Source organism: Sander lucioperca, chromosome 13 (assembly GCF_008315115.2).
Source record: "Sander lucioperca isolate FBNREF2018 chromosome 13, SLUC_FBN_1.2, whole genome shotgun sequence".
NCBI classification, from domain to species: domain Eukaryota; kingdom Metazoa; phylum Chordata; class Actinopteri; order Perciformes; family Percidae; genus Sander; species Sander lucioperca.
The window spans coordinates 28935890-28951747 of NC_050185.1; the positions used below are offsets into that span (position 1 = coordinate 28935890).

The 15858-nt window shown below is 42.2% G+C and overlaps 1 protein-coding gene across 2 annotated transcripts in view; it reads left to right on the plus strand.

Annotated features, from left to right (window-relative positions):
* Positions 1–15858, plus strand: part of si:dkeyp-23e4.3 (rho GTPase-activating protein 7) — a 153985-nt gene that overhangs the window by 19643 nt on the left and 118484 nt on the right. The window lies entirely within an intron of this gene.

The window sequence follows — 15858 nt, forward strand, 5'->3', positions numbered from 1 at the left end:
CGACACTACACCGGTGTTTCCGAGCCACTTATACGGAGACATCTGAAAACGCTGCTGACTACGTTTTAGTTTGAAAACACCGGGATTGCGTTTTAGTCTGGACGGGCACAAACGAAAACCTTTAGTAATAATCACACAGACGCCCACTTTTGCTTCCTGATTGGGTCTTATCAGAGCCGATATGTCCTTCCCTGATTTGTCACGCTCCTATCATGTGACCTTTTTCCGGAAGAAATATTCAACGTGGATAAGGAATTACAGCCGTTTCTGACTTTGTTGTTGATGCTAGCAGCTGTTGAGCAGTTCAATTCAACATTTTATAATGCTACTACTGCCTACATGCACAAGAAGCTATTAATCAAGCGGTTTATAGGGGTGGGGGGGGGGGGATCGCTGCAGCATAGTATCACAATATTTTCCGTGGCAGTATTGTATTGTAGTATCCATCTTTTATTATATAAATTGCACACAAGAATTTAACCTATGGTCTAGAATAATACGATTTTTCAGTTCTCGAAAATTGAAGTGAGATGAACAAAGCAGGAAATTTTTTTTTAGACAAAACAGATGTTCAGAAAGTTTTGCTTTGGGTAAATTATATGAAGTTGGAAAAAATCGTATCGTGACATAAGTATTGTGATATAACCATATCGTTTGGGCCTCTGGTGATTCCCACCCTAGCGGTTTACGACAATTCCCATGTCCAGCGCATAGACTGTATATTAATGGACAGCGCGTGTGTGACGTCACCCATTGGTTTGTGGAGATCTGCTATCCGTCGTCGAGTTTGCCGTTACGGGCGCAGCCATCCTGGTTGCGGATGTGACGATTTTAGATGAGAGGGAGGAGTGAGGGAGGAGCCCTTACACTCTACATTACGTTACACACTTTCACTGTCAATCACATCATAGCCACGCCCTAAAATACCCCCTGCTTTAGCGCCGATTTTAAAATCAAGACCATAATTCAAAAAATGAACATCATTCTGTGTTGCAGAAGACTTAAAACTACCGATTGAGACCATAAACTCATGAAAATGGTTACTGAGGTAATAAATCAAGTGAGAAGTGGGTCACTTTCTCATAGACTTCTACAGAAACCAAACTCCTTTTGTAACCGCACGTGTCGCCCCCTGCTGGAATTCAGATAGAATGCAGGTTTAAGGCACTTCCACACTTCGCCGAACTGGATGCGTTGTCCATTAATATTTACAGTCTATGGTCCAGCGGCATTTTCAGCTGCACATGCCCAGTAGGGGTGGGAATCTTCACTGGTCTTACGATTCAATTTGATTACGATTATCCTGTCAACGATTTGAATTGATTCGATATCACCATGCATCGCGATGCGTCACGATGAGTCCCCTCCTCAATATTAATATAAATTGCTAAATTGTTGTCATCAACAAATTCCAGCAGTCAGATATATATGAACTCCCATTTTTATTGTATCTGCTCTTAAGAAAGACACTTCCTGAATATCGCGGCGTTTAAACACAGCAGACAAAAGGTAAAAACCAAAAAAGCAGCGACCAGAAAATCAACAAGCAACATCAGTAGGCAATAATCGATTATAGTCTGTCACTGCATCGATGCAGAATCGTGTAGGTCTGCATCGCGATGCAATGATTCATTTCAACACCCCTAATGCCCAGTGTACGTGAATGCTCTGATTGGGTTTTCAGGCGTGTTGGTGCGGACGGTGATTAGTTCTGAGACGCTGTTCAAATGCTTGTGAGAATGGAGATAATTTTCATTTTAAAATGCTGTTTGAAAATGAAGACATAGTGGTGTGGCTGTAGCCTAAAGGGCAACACACAGAAACACCCTCACATATTGTTTTCTATGTACTTTAAGCTTGCAAATCGGCAGCGTCTTGTCCTGATATTTTTTTTCCTCAACTCTCTAAAAAAGCAAAATACCTGCTGCTGGCCGTATGCTTCATTCAGAAACCGTGTGATATAAAAAATAAACTCAAATGGCCAAGTCATGTGTGCGTTGTGAAAGAATTTTATGAGAAACGGGTAAACATCCGAAATGTGATTTTTGACCTTTATCTCTTACTATTATTCTGACCAAATTCTCATCGAGGACTTCACAGTACAGATACTCACATCTTTCTTATCCGAGTGCACAGCTTTCCAAAACATCCCAACAGCCAATGTGTCCGTTTCCACCCACTATCTGTTCAGCCTTTAACGAAACAGCCTGGTTACAAAAAGTTGCAACTTTCTTCGGATATTCAGGAAGTTCAACAGTTGATAGAGAAGTACTTAAACTTTGAAATGACTAAATCACCACTGCAAACGCTGCTACAACAGTTTTATTGTCCATCATATACTTTTATCATTGTTGGTTAATTACGCTTAGTGGAGTTTTTTAAGTTGTTGCCTTCAAAATAAACCCATATGACAGATTGACAGCTTGACAGAAAGATTGACAACTGACAATTTGATTACACCAGTTTTTTTTTTCTGATCTGCCCCCCTCTAGGTTAAAGTCTGCTTAAGTTTAGGTATCTAAAACTTTTTCAAAGATTGTGTTCCATGTTAAAAGAAACTAACTTGTTACCGCTTTCTGGTGCCGAAGTGGTGCCAAAGTCTTTCTGGTGAAGTCAGACTGCTTTGGTCGCACAACCACATTTGGCGGACTCCAGGAAGAAAAGCTGTGGCTGTGACTCCAGCTAATGGAGATCCCAATAAATCAAATAAAATAAAAATCTAATAAGATTTGCATCTGAGCACACTGCGGACTGCAAGTCAAACCTTTCAGACGCCACAAAACTTAGCCCTACGTTTTGGGGCAGGCTTTGATTGGTCAGCTGCATTGGCATTCATTTATAATTGTAATGTAAAAATATTGATGAATGCAGGTTTAGGCGTCTTTTTTAATCTGTCTGTTTTACATTATAATCCTATGGAGTAGACCGTGTTTTCAACAAAGTCCTGAGCGCTTTATTAAACGCCACCACCGACTTCTTTTTTGCAGCTCGGAGCGTCTTTTTGAAGTTGAAAAAAGTTAAACTTTTCTGAAAAAAACGCCCTACTTCTAACGCTTTTTTGACAGCTGACCAATTACAAGCAGAGTAGCCTGACCTGTCATTTTTATAAGAACAAGAAAAAATGGAGTTGGAGCACAGCGAGTTATATGACCGAGGGCTCCCTGTACAGGGAACTCACTTTGTTTTATGTAACGTTAGTACCGTTCCCTCTCTGTTCTTTCTCTAGCTCTCTCCACCACTTTGTTTGATCTAACATTTAATACGCTCGACATGGCGCTCTAGTTAGGATACTGTAGCAGTAGCTGTTGTTATAGTCACGAAAGACGCTCTCGGCTGCTTTTTGGAATAAAAACGCGGCCAGCTTTTTTCACTGTATAAACGCTCTAGTCACCATTTTGTCTTGTCAAAAAAGACGCCAAGTGTGAACATAGCCTTAAGAGTTCCCACTCTTCTCGTGAGGCGTCGACATTGTCCTTATCAGCTTGGCCACTGCTTTGTTACATCAGTTTTGACTCACAGATGGCCTGATTGGTTAGAGTGAAAAGTAGGGGTGGGAATCACAGGGTACCTCACAATACGATACACGGCTTACGATACCGATAATATCACGATACAGCAATTCTGCGATAATCAATATATTGCTAGACAATGATACATCACGATATCGGTCTATCTATGAAAACAAAATGCCTGTGAAAAGGTTAAGTGCAGGTTTTCTCTCTTTATTTACTGCCAGTAATTTTCTGTAAATAAAAAATACACAACTATAGAGCAACTTTGAAAAAATTGTTTAAAAAGAAACCATTCTTTATAAAAGGCACATGGAAATGCAAATTGAAGTGCTTTAGTCCAAAACCAAAGTTGCGACACTGGGAGCATAGAAATCTATTAAGAGAGCCTCATTTTATCAATTAAAATATCGATATTTGGCGCTAGCATTTAAATTCTCGTATAGCACGAAGGACAACGATATATTTGCCGTATTGATATTTTATGCCACCCCTAGTAAAAAGTGAATGGTTAGTGATGTCTTATGTGGATAAACTGCAAATGCAATCATCTCATTACAGTCTGAGCTTCAATATGCTAACAACAAACATATACTATGGGTGTTTTGGGGGTTGATTGTTCACCGTTCACTGACCCAACAGTTGGGGGTCAGTGAAGTTTTTTAGGGCCGAACCTCATTAGAGTTTTCCTGAGTGTCTTTGGATGAAAGCATGAGCATCATGCTTAAAACATGAGCATGTAAATAATATTGTTTATACGTTTCTGTTCAGGCTTAAATGGGTTTTGGTTCGTTCCGGGACTAGTTCTGCTCATTATGTGCATCAGGAAATGATCCCCTGTGTGAGAAGACTGTCAGTCATTGATATTTTTTAAAATCTCTATTCTATTTCTAAACAATTGAGTATGCAACAGGGGAAGGCAGTTCATACATGTATTCATGTGCTGTAAATGTGTAGTGAAGTGAGAGTGTCTAGCTCTGCGGTGGTTTCCTGCCCACTGATACACATCTCTCTGCCACTGCAGGATCGACATGTTTACACTGAGGAAGTCTGTCGTGATGCTTCTCAATCCCAGCTGTGGGTTTATTTGATCAGACTGTGACTTACATGTGTGCACTACGGCAGTGTAGTGCCGCCACTGCGGAAAAAGAAAAATGTATCAGTATCATGTTGTTACGTACAAAGTTTAATGTAATAACAAGATGTTTTTCAGGTTATGTAAGGTTTACTGTAGAGCAAGACGGTCGTTATAGCGAATACACCCCCTGACAGGGTGATCAGGACCCCGACGCAAAGCAAATAAATCAAATAAATTAATAATTTGACACATAATAAGATTAAAAAAAGGATATTATTGATTTAAAAATGATAGTATTGCTTCCGCTAAAGTAAATAGTCCGTTCCGTCTATGCGGTTGGAATCGTGCGTCCATAGCGACGTAAACTCTGTAGCTGTTTAATGCAACCCCCCCCTTCTGTCACTCAACACCACGGCATCTCCTCTTCCTTGCTTGGCATCAGACTGGTGTGTGTGGCAAACTTGTTCCAGCGACGAGCTACCCGATAGCCCAACCCGGTCTCACGGCAGTTCGTGTAAATGTCACGTTATTTTTAATCTATTGATACGTGTTCACGGGGACGTTTTTTTTCGTGGTGGCCAGCACGAAATAGCCTACCCTACGGGGAAAGGACGCCTCACACGCCGGGAGACGGCCGAAAAGGACGCCTCACACGCCAGGAGACGGCCGCGGGGGACGCGCGAAAATAACGGGACGGTTGTGATTAGGATGACTACGGAAAACAAAACGCCACACGCGGGACGCGATCCCCGCTCCCCGCTCCCCGGGTGAAAGTCCTGTGTTGTTTCAGCTTTTTATACTACTCCCTACCATTTTCGTGCTGTGACCACGAAATATGCTTCCCATTGAAATACATTACTTCACATTTTCGTGGTGGCCACCACAAAAAAAACGAGAAAAACGCATTTTATCCCCCTATTACGGGCTGTGGTAGTAGCCATATATTTTACCGTCAAAATGAGTCGGGCTGTGATGGGGTGCTGCCCTGCTTTCGCTAGGTAGCGTTAGGTGGACAAATTAATTCACCCAGCTGCTGTGTTAATCGCTGCAGGTACAGGACACAACATTAGCTGAGGCGTTGTAGTGAGCTAGCGGCCAACCGCTGCTGTAATTCACATTAAACTGAACATTTCCGTTGATGAGACACGGTGAATGGGACTTCTTTGGGACTATTTACGTGGACGTTTCTGTCCTCATTCATCTCGTTTCTTTCTTGCTCAGCCGCTGCAGTTGACACACCTGTAAACAAGATGTTGCAATGTAACTAATTAACGTTATTGTCCCTACGGCTGAAGATACTGCGTAGCGATCATAGACTATAAAGATGTAAAGATAGGCTTTCACCAGATCTGCTGCTCATTGCCTGAATTGGAGGACAGAAGTTGCTTCACTTTTCCCCACTTTTTGCCAAAGCTGATACATTACCTGGAATTCTTTCAGCGGATTGATAGCTGTCCTCCAGAGTGATCAGATCGTCCATTGCGATGCTCTGCTATGCATGGCAGCGGTCTGTTATTCTTAGCAACTGTGTGTTGTCAATAATTGGCAGACCACAGAATGCCGTCGAATTCAACCAAGCCGTGTTATAAAACAAGATGTTTTCACGTTACTACAACATACAAACTTATCAAGTTATAACAAGATCTTTTTTTAGACCTATTTTTTTTACTGACACTGTTCACGTTACAACAAAAACTTAAGTTAGTTTGTATGTTGTAATAACGTGAAAATATCTTGTTAAAATGTGAGAAACCTGAAAAACTCTTGTTATTACAATAAACTTTTCACATAATAACGTGATACTAATACTCTTTTTTTTTTTTTTTTTTTTTTTTCTGCCGTGGCAGCTCTACACTTCTGTAGTGCACAGTCAGAGCATCACAAATTTCCTAATTTTTACTATCAATGATGTAGAATATTCACTGAAATAAAGCTGGTTAAAACGTCCGACTTGTGCTGACTGTTTGCTGCCTTGTTTGTCTACGGTCATTAATTGCACTGCTAGAGTAAGCATCCAAACATGTTGATTTTAATAAGAGCTGCCATCTGTGCTCATATTGTGCTCCACAAATTCTCCCCACACTCATTTATGAATAAATATCTGTCAGCCTGTGTCTGGATGCAGACATTGCACACAAGATATCATCAGTCTGATATTATGCCAGGATTAGACTACACAATTTTTTTCACTATGTCATACTAGACAGACATATTGCCAAAAAACATATTGCTGTGTCTTGGACAGAAGAGTGGCAACCCTACAAGTATGATATGACACTGACCAGCCCCCCACACCGATTATCACCTGCTGACGTGAAGATCACACGCAAGTTCATAGGTCGACGCGAGTTCATAGGTCGATGCTTTAGTGGAGGGACAGCCTCTCAAAAACTCACGAAAATCTTTTAATCTGACCGTTGTCGATCTGAAATAAATACAGATTCAGCAACTGCATGGCCTCTTTCTCGCTTAAAATGTTTTCAGAAACATGTTTCGGTGAACTATTTTCATAAAATAAGAGATCGTATTCCGAACAAGCTGCCATTATGGTCTGTTTTGAAATCCGGGAGCCCCACGTGTAGCGTTCGTCCAATCAGATGCAGCCATTGTGGTTGTAGGAGGGTGTAGCCTGTTTTCTTTGCTTGTCAGTCGTCAAAGTGAAGAGAAACAGATAACTGCTAGTGACTAGTGACTATTGTGTTATATATATATATATATATTTTTTTGTGCATTTGATAGGTTTAGAAAGAGTGAAAAAGCCCAAAGTCCCCCCCAAAGGGACTTACCATCTCCAACAGAAAACACTGTTCACAAACTGCTCCAAACAGCTCTATTGTAGTCCAGCCTTTACTTCAGAGACAAACGTGGTCACTTTTATAACGCTCGCTTAGCTGCTAGTGTGGCACACCATCATACTCTGCTTCTGACTGGCTAGTAGTCCTTACCTAGGTACTGTCAGGGCACGCCCTCATACTCTGCTTCTGACTGGCTAGTAGTCCTTACCTAGCTACTGTCAGGGCACGCCCTCATACTCTGCTTCTGACTGGCTAGTAGTCCTTACCTAGCTACTGCGCATGTGCGACTCCCAACAAAGATGGAACAGAAGTGAGATGTCTCACTCTGTAGCTAAAACAGAGAGCTCAACACACAGGGTGAAAAGAGGAGCTGCAGCAATGTGCAGTACAACAAAAATATGGTGTTTTTAGAAAATGAAACCACAAATACAATACAATTGTGAATCTGAAAATGAGCATAATATGACCACTTTAATGAACGTCCGTTACATTAAAGCCATTGCCAAATGAGTTGCTACAAAGCTAATTAAGACTATCAGCTCCACACAACTCTCTCTGTGTTTCTCAGTATGACTATGTTCAGAAGATTGTGGCGTCCGGTGACTTTCCCGCGCAGAAACTTGAGTGAAGATAATGACCTCTTCTGAAGAGTCCGTCATGTTGTTAATCCTCCGTGTCCTCCTCGGCTACTAGCAACTGCGTGGAGGAGGGGGTGGGGCGGTGCGCGATCACAGAAGGCTTGTATCGTGTGGACGCGCTGACAGTTTTGTTGTCATTACTTAGAATTCCTCATGGGGGAGACAGAAACTACGCACTATAGCTTTAAAAAACAGACCAACATTTTCCTCCAAAGAGAGAATTCTAATGATCCAAACTCTTTGACATGACTTTTCGACAGCAAAAACCAATGCATTCGGCACTTTACTTGGCTACTTGCCTTGCACATTTAAGGCACACATTTGGCGATTAAACTAAGTAAATTATTGTTGTTTTTTTACTTTGTACGTTATGAAACGTTTAGCTGTCGTCCATCACAACGACATGACGGTGACGTGTGAATGAACTGATCAGCAGCTCTACATCTGTTTGTCTGACATCACTGATACTAAAAGTGGATTTTACATTTGTATGTCATTGTAGTGAAGGTGAATAAAACCCCTTGCTTCCCCTGTGTATCAACACTGGAAATTCCAGTGTGATCAGTAGCTTTACTTTACTTGTATGTAACATTGCATTTACAAAGTCTACCTCCTCTTAAAATAAAATGTGTCCCAAACACTGTAAATGATTCCCATAGAGTATTGCTGTTGTAAACACTTTTTGTAAACAGGTTCTTGTCAACAATCCTCCTTGTCTTTTTTTTTTTTCTCCTGCATGTAGACTCATTTGTAGGGCTGGGTATCGCTCAAAAAATGTCTATACCGGTACAGATACCGTGACTTCGATACCGGTTCCTTAACGATCCTTTTTTCGATCCCAATTTTATAAAACATAAAGAAATTACAACATAACACGTTAGGGCACAAATCTTTCTATTTATTTTTCAGCTCCTACTACGTGAGCCCTGTCTCTGTGTGTAACGTAGAGTTTTTCTTATGTGTCTCTACGACGTGTAACGTTAGACAGCCAATCACAGACATTATTAGATCCTGGTAGAAGCATTCTGCGTGCTGATTGGCTCACAGACGCTGATGAAACTTGCTCCTTAGGTATTGGAATTGGGTATTGAATGACGAGGCATTTTTCGATCGTTTGGTGCCTAAAAAAAGTATTGAATTCGGTTCCAGCCCTATTCATTTGTGCAGACTATTCACATGCACATTTAGATCTTTTATCATAGCTGCAGTCCCCCTTGAGGAAGCCCTTTACTGTGGTTGACGGGTGCTTTGGTGCTTTTGTGTCTTCTACCTGCCAGTGTCACAGTCATTCACATCATCACAGGAAGGAATACTCTCTGCTTTTATGGCTTCATTCTGAAACTGCTAACTCATGAGCAGATGCTAAATGGTTCTCAGAAAGAGCAAGTGGGGCGTCTATATTCCCTCTGCGTCTGATGGTGTGTTTTTGTGTGTGTGTGTGTGTGTGTGTGTGTGTGTGTGTGTTTGTTTGTGTGTGTGTGTGTGTGTGTGTGTGTGTGTGTGTGTGTGTGTGTGTGTGTGTGTGTGCGTGTTTGAATGACTGCGACAGGATTTTCTGTCTGAAAAGCAGCTCTGTTGTTAAGGAACTTCTGTGGTCGAATACAGACTCTCACGTCAAAGAGCCAGAAGCCTCATGGCCCTAAAAGGAGACGGCCTGTCTGGCGAAGACAAACGTGTGTGTGGTCAGGTTTGTGTCTGGACAAAAGCTCCTCCAAAACAAAAAGCTTTATCCACCATCGTTCCTCAGCTGGAGGGCGACTGGCTCCGCGTGCAGTCGTTTTTCAGATGTGTCCGATACGTTGGCCGTGACTTAGATAGATAGATAGATAGATAGATAGATAGAGATACTTTATTTATTCCGAAGGAAATTAAGGCTGCATTAAGGCAGCTCTTGTGACATTTGGAATAAGTCACTTGTAAAAAAAAAAAAGGGCTCATTTATTTTATGCTTCTGAGAATTTGATCATGAAAACATTAGCGGTGCAACATGCAAATACTCTCTTTTCGCGTTTCTTTACTGCCTATTCTTTGTATCACATTGTCCAACGTTGGTAAACCAGAACCCTAATTTATCCCCATGCCCATTGGTTCCTACTTTCTTGCTTTTCTAGCTGGCCACGGTACAGTAGTTTTTAGAAAATATGACTCTAACAGGAGGAAATAGTGTATTTGTTTGGGACTATTTTCAGTAATGGGATTAATCTAATTAATTTGCTACTTTTGATATTTTGGGCAACAGCATGGTGTGTGTATGACTGAACCAAAATAAACTAAAGTGTCTGTAAAGTATTCAAATTATGTTCACTACAACATGCAAACCCAGCAAGCTTGATCCTTTCAAAAAAAAAAATTATGCAGATTTCATTATGAATCCGCTCTGTAGCTGTCCTGATTAGACTTTGTTTCATTGTACACGTTCATTGTTTTTGTGGTACACTTGACATTCTTAAATACCAAACCTGCTGTTTTATAACTCTGGGCTGTCCAAATCATCAATCTCCAATAATGAGTTTACTTTGATGGCGACAGTCGATTTGTCAGAGTTGCTGCGTGGGGTTGTACGGTCCTCATTTACCTGGAGGACACTGTCTACCTGTCTAGCTGTGCCAGACTGATTCCTCGAGACGGAAAACAACAGCTCATAGTTTTAGTTAAAGGCCTCGGTTGGGGCCGTGAGCATTTTGCATAAAGTGATACAGCTGTGTGTCAAGGCATTGTTACTGAAAACCTCAGCTCCAGAAGGTTCTCTCTGGACATTGGTGACAATTGCCCAACCCCTGTTTTTCACGCTATAATAATTCATCTATCGTGCATTCTTCTCGGCAAACAATTCTTCTCTGATTGTTGTGTTAAATGACTGTAATTCAGCTACTAACAACCAGCTACCGGATCATTTCCTGTAAGTCCTGCTGACAAATGAACAAAAAACAAGGTGTTGTCTCGTCTCTCTTGAGAATGGAACAGGATTGCAGCAGTCAAAAAAAAGAGTGTATTATTTCTTTTATGGCTGCATCTGTAAACTGGGCAATGTGGCTCCCACATTAATCCAGATCCGGTTGCTCTTTTTTTGGAGTCCTGTGATACTAGAGAGGCTGAGGATTACTCGGCTCCTGCTGTGTCGTTGGCTGCGTGGCTGCGAAACCCCCCTTTCCGCCGATTCATCTTCATGCAGCGTGAATGTGGTCGCTGCTGATAAAGCGGAGATGCAGCGCCGACGTTGGAGGGGAGGAGGTTCAGACAAAAACGAGGTGAGGGAGGGAGGAATGGGGAGACAGATAGAGGTCCAGTGATGCTGCAGGGGTCCCCGGTGCAATACTCGCTTCCATCGCCCACCTTTGTTTTGTCACCTGCTCGTCTCTCACCCCCCCCTTTTTCTTTTTTTTTTTCTTCCTCTGCTCCTCCTGCTAGTTTTCTCTCCCTTGCGGCTCCACCTGTTTGGCCTCCTTTTTCCTCTGGTTTTTCTCTTGTTAATAACCTCTTACATTTGCCCCCGTCATCTTCTCTTCATCATCGCTATCGCCTTCCTTTCCTCGCCTTTCCTCACCCATTGTCTCGGCTGTCAGGCTGTTCTCATGAACCATTTGTACGTAAAGCTACGTAAAGTAATGCGCTGTAATTCGGAAACATTTTTTTTTTTGTGTGCTGTGTGCACCACAGTGACTGCCGCTGTGTAAGAACGTTGTGTGCCGCGTGAGGATGTCGGCGTGGATGGATGGGTCATGGATGGGCGTGTTCCTCGGGAATGTTTTACCTTTTCCCTAAACTTAAAGGACAATTCCGGCGCAAAATGAACCTAGGTGTTAATAATATATGTGTACCGAGTCGAACGCTCTCTGGGATATGTTTTCATGCTAATCAAATGTGTGTGTAGCTTGAAACTAGCTACTGCAAACCGTGGGTTAGCTGCTAACGCTAGCTTTCGGGGCACAGGGTAAATCACTATTTCTATACCACTAACAAGGCTCAAAATAGCACCACACTTAAACGGTAGCATAATGAGGGTCCCTACATGCAAACCGAAGCATTGAGAACTTTGTAAGTGTACAGACAGTTTATTACAAAGATAGATTATAAAGACAGTAGTGTTAATGTTTACATGCAGCCGCCATCTTGGATAACAGTCATGACCAGTCGAACGACGAACGCCTTGCAACCAGTAACCAGTAACATAGCTCAAACACAGCGTTCGTGATTATGCTACTGTTGAAGTGTGGTGCTATTTTGAGCCTTGTTAGTGGTGTAGAAATAGTGATTTACCCTGTGCCCCGAAAGCTACCGTTAGCAGCTAACCTCCGGTTTGCCGTAGCTAGTTTCAAGCTACAGACACATTTGATTAGCATGAAAACATATCCCAGAGAGCGTTCGACTCCGTACACATATGTTATTAACCCCTAGGTTCATTTTGCGCCGGAATTGTCCTTTTAAGTAGTCCTTTTAGTGGGTGCCCGGATAGCTCAGTTGGTAGAGCAGGCGCTCATATATAGAGGTTCACTCCTTGATGCAGTGGACCCGGGTTCGATTCCAACCTGTGGCCCTTTGCTGCTGTTTTATTCCCCCTCTCTCTCCCCTTTCATTTCTTCAGCTGTCCTGTCAGTAAAGGCCTAAAAATGCCCCAAAAAAAGTAGTAACTGTTTTCGCTGCATGACGGCTCACTTTTTGTCAGCTAAACTTAACTGTAATGTCCGTTGGAACGACCGGCCGCTTGCGGTGCTCTGTACCGGCTCACAGTCACCTTTTATCGGGTAAACTCAACTACCAACTGCCGCTGATATGAGCGACAGCTCACGGAGCTCTGTAGCCGGTCAGGTGACCAGCCGGCGGTCGCCAAACTTGGTAAGATATCATATGTATTGGCGTGCATTAAGTTTCGTATGATATCGTACGAGCCTGTGAATGAGAATGGGTTGCTGCTGTAGCTGATAGAAGACAAACGTATAGCTCATCCTCAGATAAACACAGCAAACATCTTGTAGTTATATTATTTCGTAGCACACATTGTAGCAGACTCTTCAAACTGCAGATAAAAGTAGCTATTGAATTACAGCAAGATTCAACCCCTTTCTGCAATAGAAATACATACCTGCATCTTCATTTTCATCATTGCAATTGCAAGTGCAACGACGGCAGTTTTTTTATACTCTTTTTTTTTTTTTTTTTTTTAAATGTTGTATTCACTGTCCGTCTTCGCTGTGTACTGTGAAAGGTAACCATGAAAAAATTAAAGACAAAACACAATGTGAATATTAGTGAAACATACATTTGTGGTTAATATCTAGTTCGGTCTCCCCACTAGAAAGTCATGGAATATCTCAAGTAAGATTGTAACTAATTATTATTTTCCATGATTAATCAAATGTTTGTTCTGATTAGTAATTTGAATCAATTATAGGACAGGAACATGTGCTCTGAAACTAGAACAATAGGTATCAGTGTGTAATCACATTTTGGAGTCTTTCGTGGCTTGAAGCACAGAGAGTGCAGCATTGGAGAAATTGACAATTTCTCCCCTGTATCGTGCCTCATTTTGAAGCGGACACCGTGAGTGCGATCTCTAATTTGCTACCTTCCCTCAATCGGCTGAGAGTAGAGCGTGTGAAAACCAGCACGGCTTACTTCAGGACAGCTTTATTAAAAACAAAACAAGATGTTCAGCTGAGTAGTGCGTGTGTTTGTGATTGTGTGTTCTCTAATGATCTGATTTTATGGGTTTGTTTTGGAGCGTGTGTGTGGGGTTGTGGTTAGCAACAACAGGCCTGCAGGGATTGAGATGTGTGGAGAGAGAGAGAGAGAAAAAGAGAACCCAGCCAAGTGGCTCCATATCTGCCAGCCAGGGGATGGGAACACAAAACACACAGCAGCCAAACACACACACACACACACACACACACACACACACACACAGTGTCTGCTTTGTTGAGACTCACCTCTGCTGAACCGTCTGAGCCACGAGAAAAAAGCAAAATCAGGATCTGTGACTCTTGTTTTATTGAAAATGTATTGAAACACACCCACACACACACACACACACACACACACACACACTAACTTGTCCTATTGAAAACCTGAAGGACACTCTCACACACACACACACACACACACACACACACACACACACACACAGACACACACATACGCACGCACACACACACACACACACACACACACACACACACACTTACCTCCTGAAGATTAAAACATAAACTCTAAAAAAACATGCTGCCCTAGCATTTTTTGGGAAGGAGTTCAACCTGCTACTCTTACCGTCTCCCACACCCGACCCCTCTGTTAGGCGACATTCAATTTGCAGTTAGCTCGTTTTCCATTTGCAGTTAGTTGGCTAAATGTGAGACTCCAGGGATCAGAGGAGCAGAGTTAAGTTGAGCTATTGTTGTGGTGCTTCATTACTTAAATTTTCCCAAGCGGAGACAAAATTTGGTAAAAGTGCAGAGTTTGGTGAGTTGAGAAATTTAGGAGTGAAAGTTTGTTCTTGAGATTTGCCTCCTGGAATGATTTAAGGTGCGGGTGTGGAGGTATGCAGTGGGATTAATGTCTGTTGCAGGTCTTATTGAGCCTGTTAACATCAATGTTTAATATCCACTGAGGGAATTTAATCAATAAGCCAGTTAGCAGAATATGTCTGTCTCAGATAAAGCTGCTCTTTAACTCGTAACACATTTTATATGGAGGTAATGAAGGGACCTTTTTTTATTGGTTTTGTTTTTTATTATTCTTGTTTTTTGAACCCAGACCGTTCCACACATCGACCCAAAATGCAGTTACCTTTTAAGAATGTTGAATATTTTCAAAGAAAATATACCGTATAGTATAAACCACAGAAACAGAATATTTTGAGCATGTTCACATAACTCACTGTTGTGTTTGTGTGTGTAAATGCTTCCCATTATAAATGCAACTACAATAAAATACATTTAACAGAAAACGGCATCATTTTTAGACCGTGTTAAAGAAACATCTTACGTGTGTGCACCTTTTGGGGGTAAAAATACATAAGGGGTAAAGGAAGCGAATGTGCTCTTGTTTTGTTCCAACTGCAGTTAACAGATTCTGGATGTCTGTTTTTCATAGTTGGCTAGTGTTCCTGCCTCTGATTCAGAACTGGCATCTTTAAAAAAAGAATCGTACAAACTCCACTCAGCTGCTCCATCACCCATTGGCCAGGAGCCCTTCAACAAGCGCTCCCATACACGTACACGAGTATCTCTCTATTTCCTCGGTGTCCAACCAGTTCTCACTCCCAACTCGTCAAATACGTTGAATACTTGGTCAGTGGCTCTCAGCGTCAAATACCAACGCAAAAATCACCCTTTAGCGTCTGTATGGGACGCACCGGGCAGAGCAGCTTCTCGGCCACAGCGCTGTAAGATGACGTAGTATTAAGAGACAACGGTAGCGAGTAGCAACACGTTCTCACTCCGAACTCGTAAAATACGGACGTTTGGGCAGTGGCTGTCAGCGTCAGAAGCGACACAAAAAGCGCCCTTCAGCGTGTGTGTAGAACGCACCGGGGAAAGCAGCAGCTACACGGCGTTTGAAGATGACGTAGCACTAAGAGCGACTACGGTAGCGAGTAGTATGAAAGCCCGAAAGACCGCATAGGGAGGTTGGTTGGGGTGGTGGATGGGTCAAACAACACAGGACTTTCACCCAGGAGACCGGGGATCGTGTCCCGCGTGTCACGTTTCCTAAACCCAACTGTCCCGTTCTTCTTTTCCTAAACCCAACTGTCCCGTTCTTCTTTTCCTAAACCCAACTGTCCCGTTCTTCTTTTCCTAAACCCAACCGTCCGTTGTTCTTTTCCTAAACCCAACTGTCCCGTT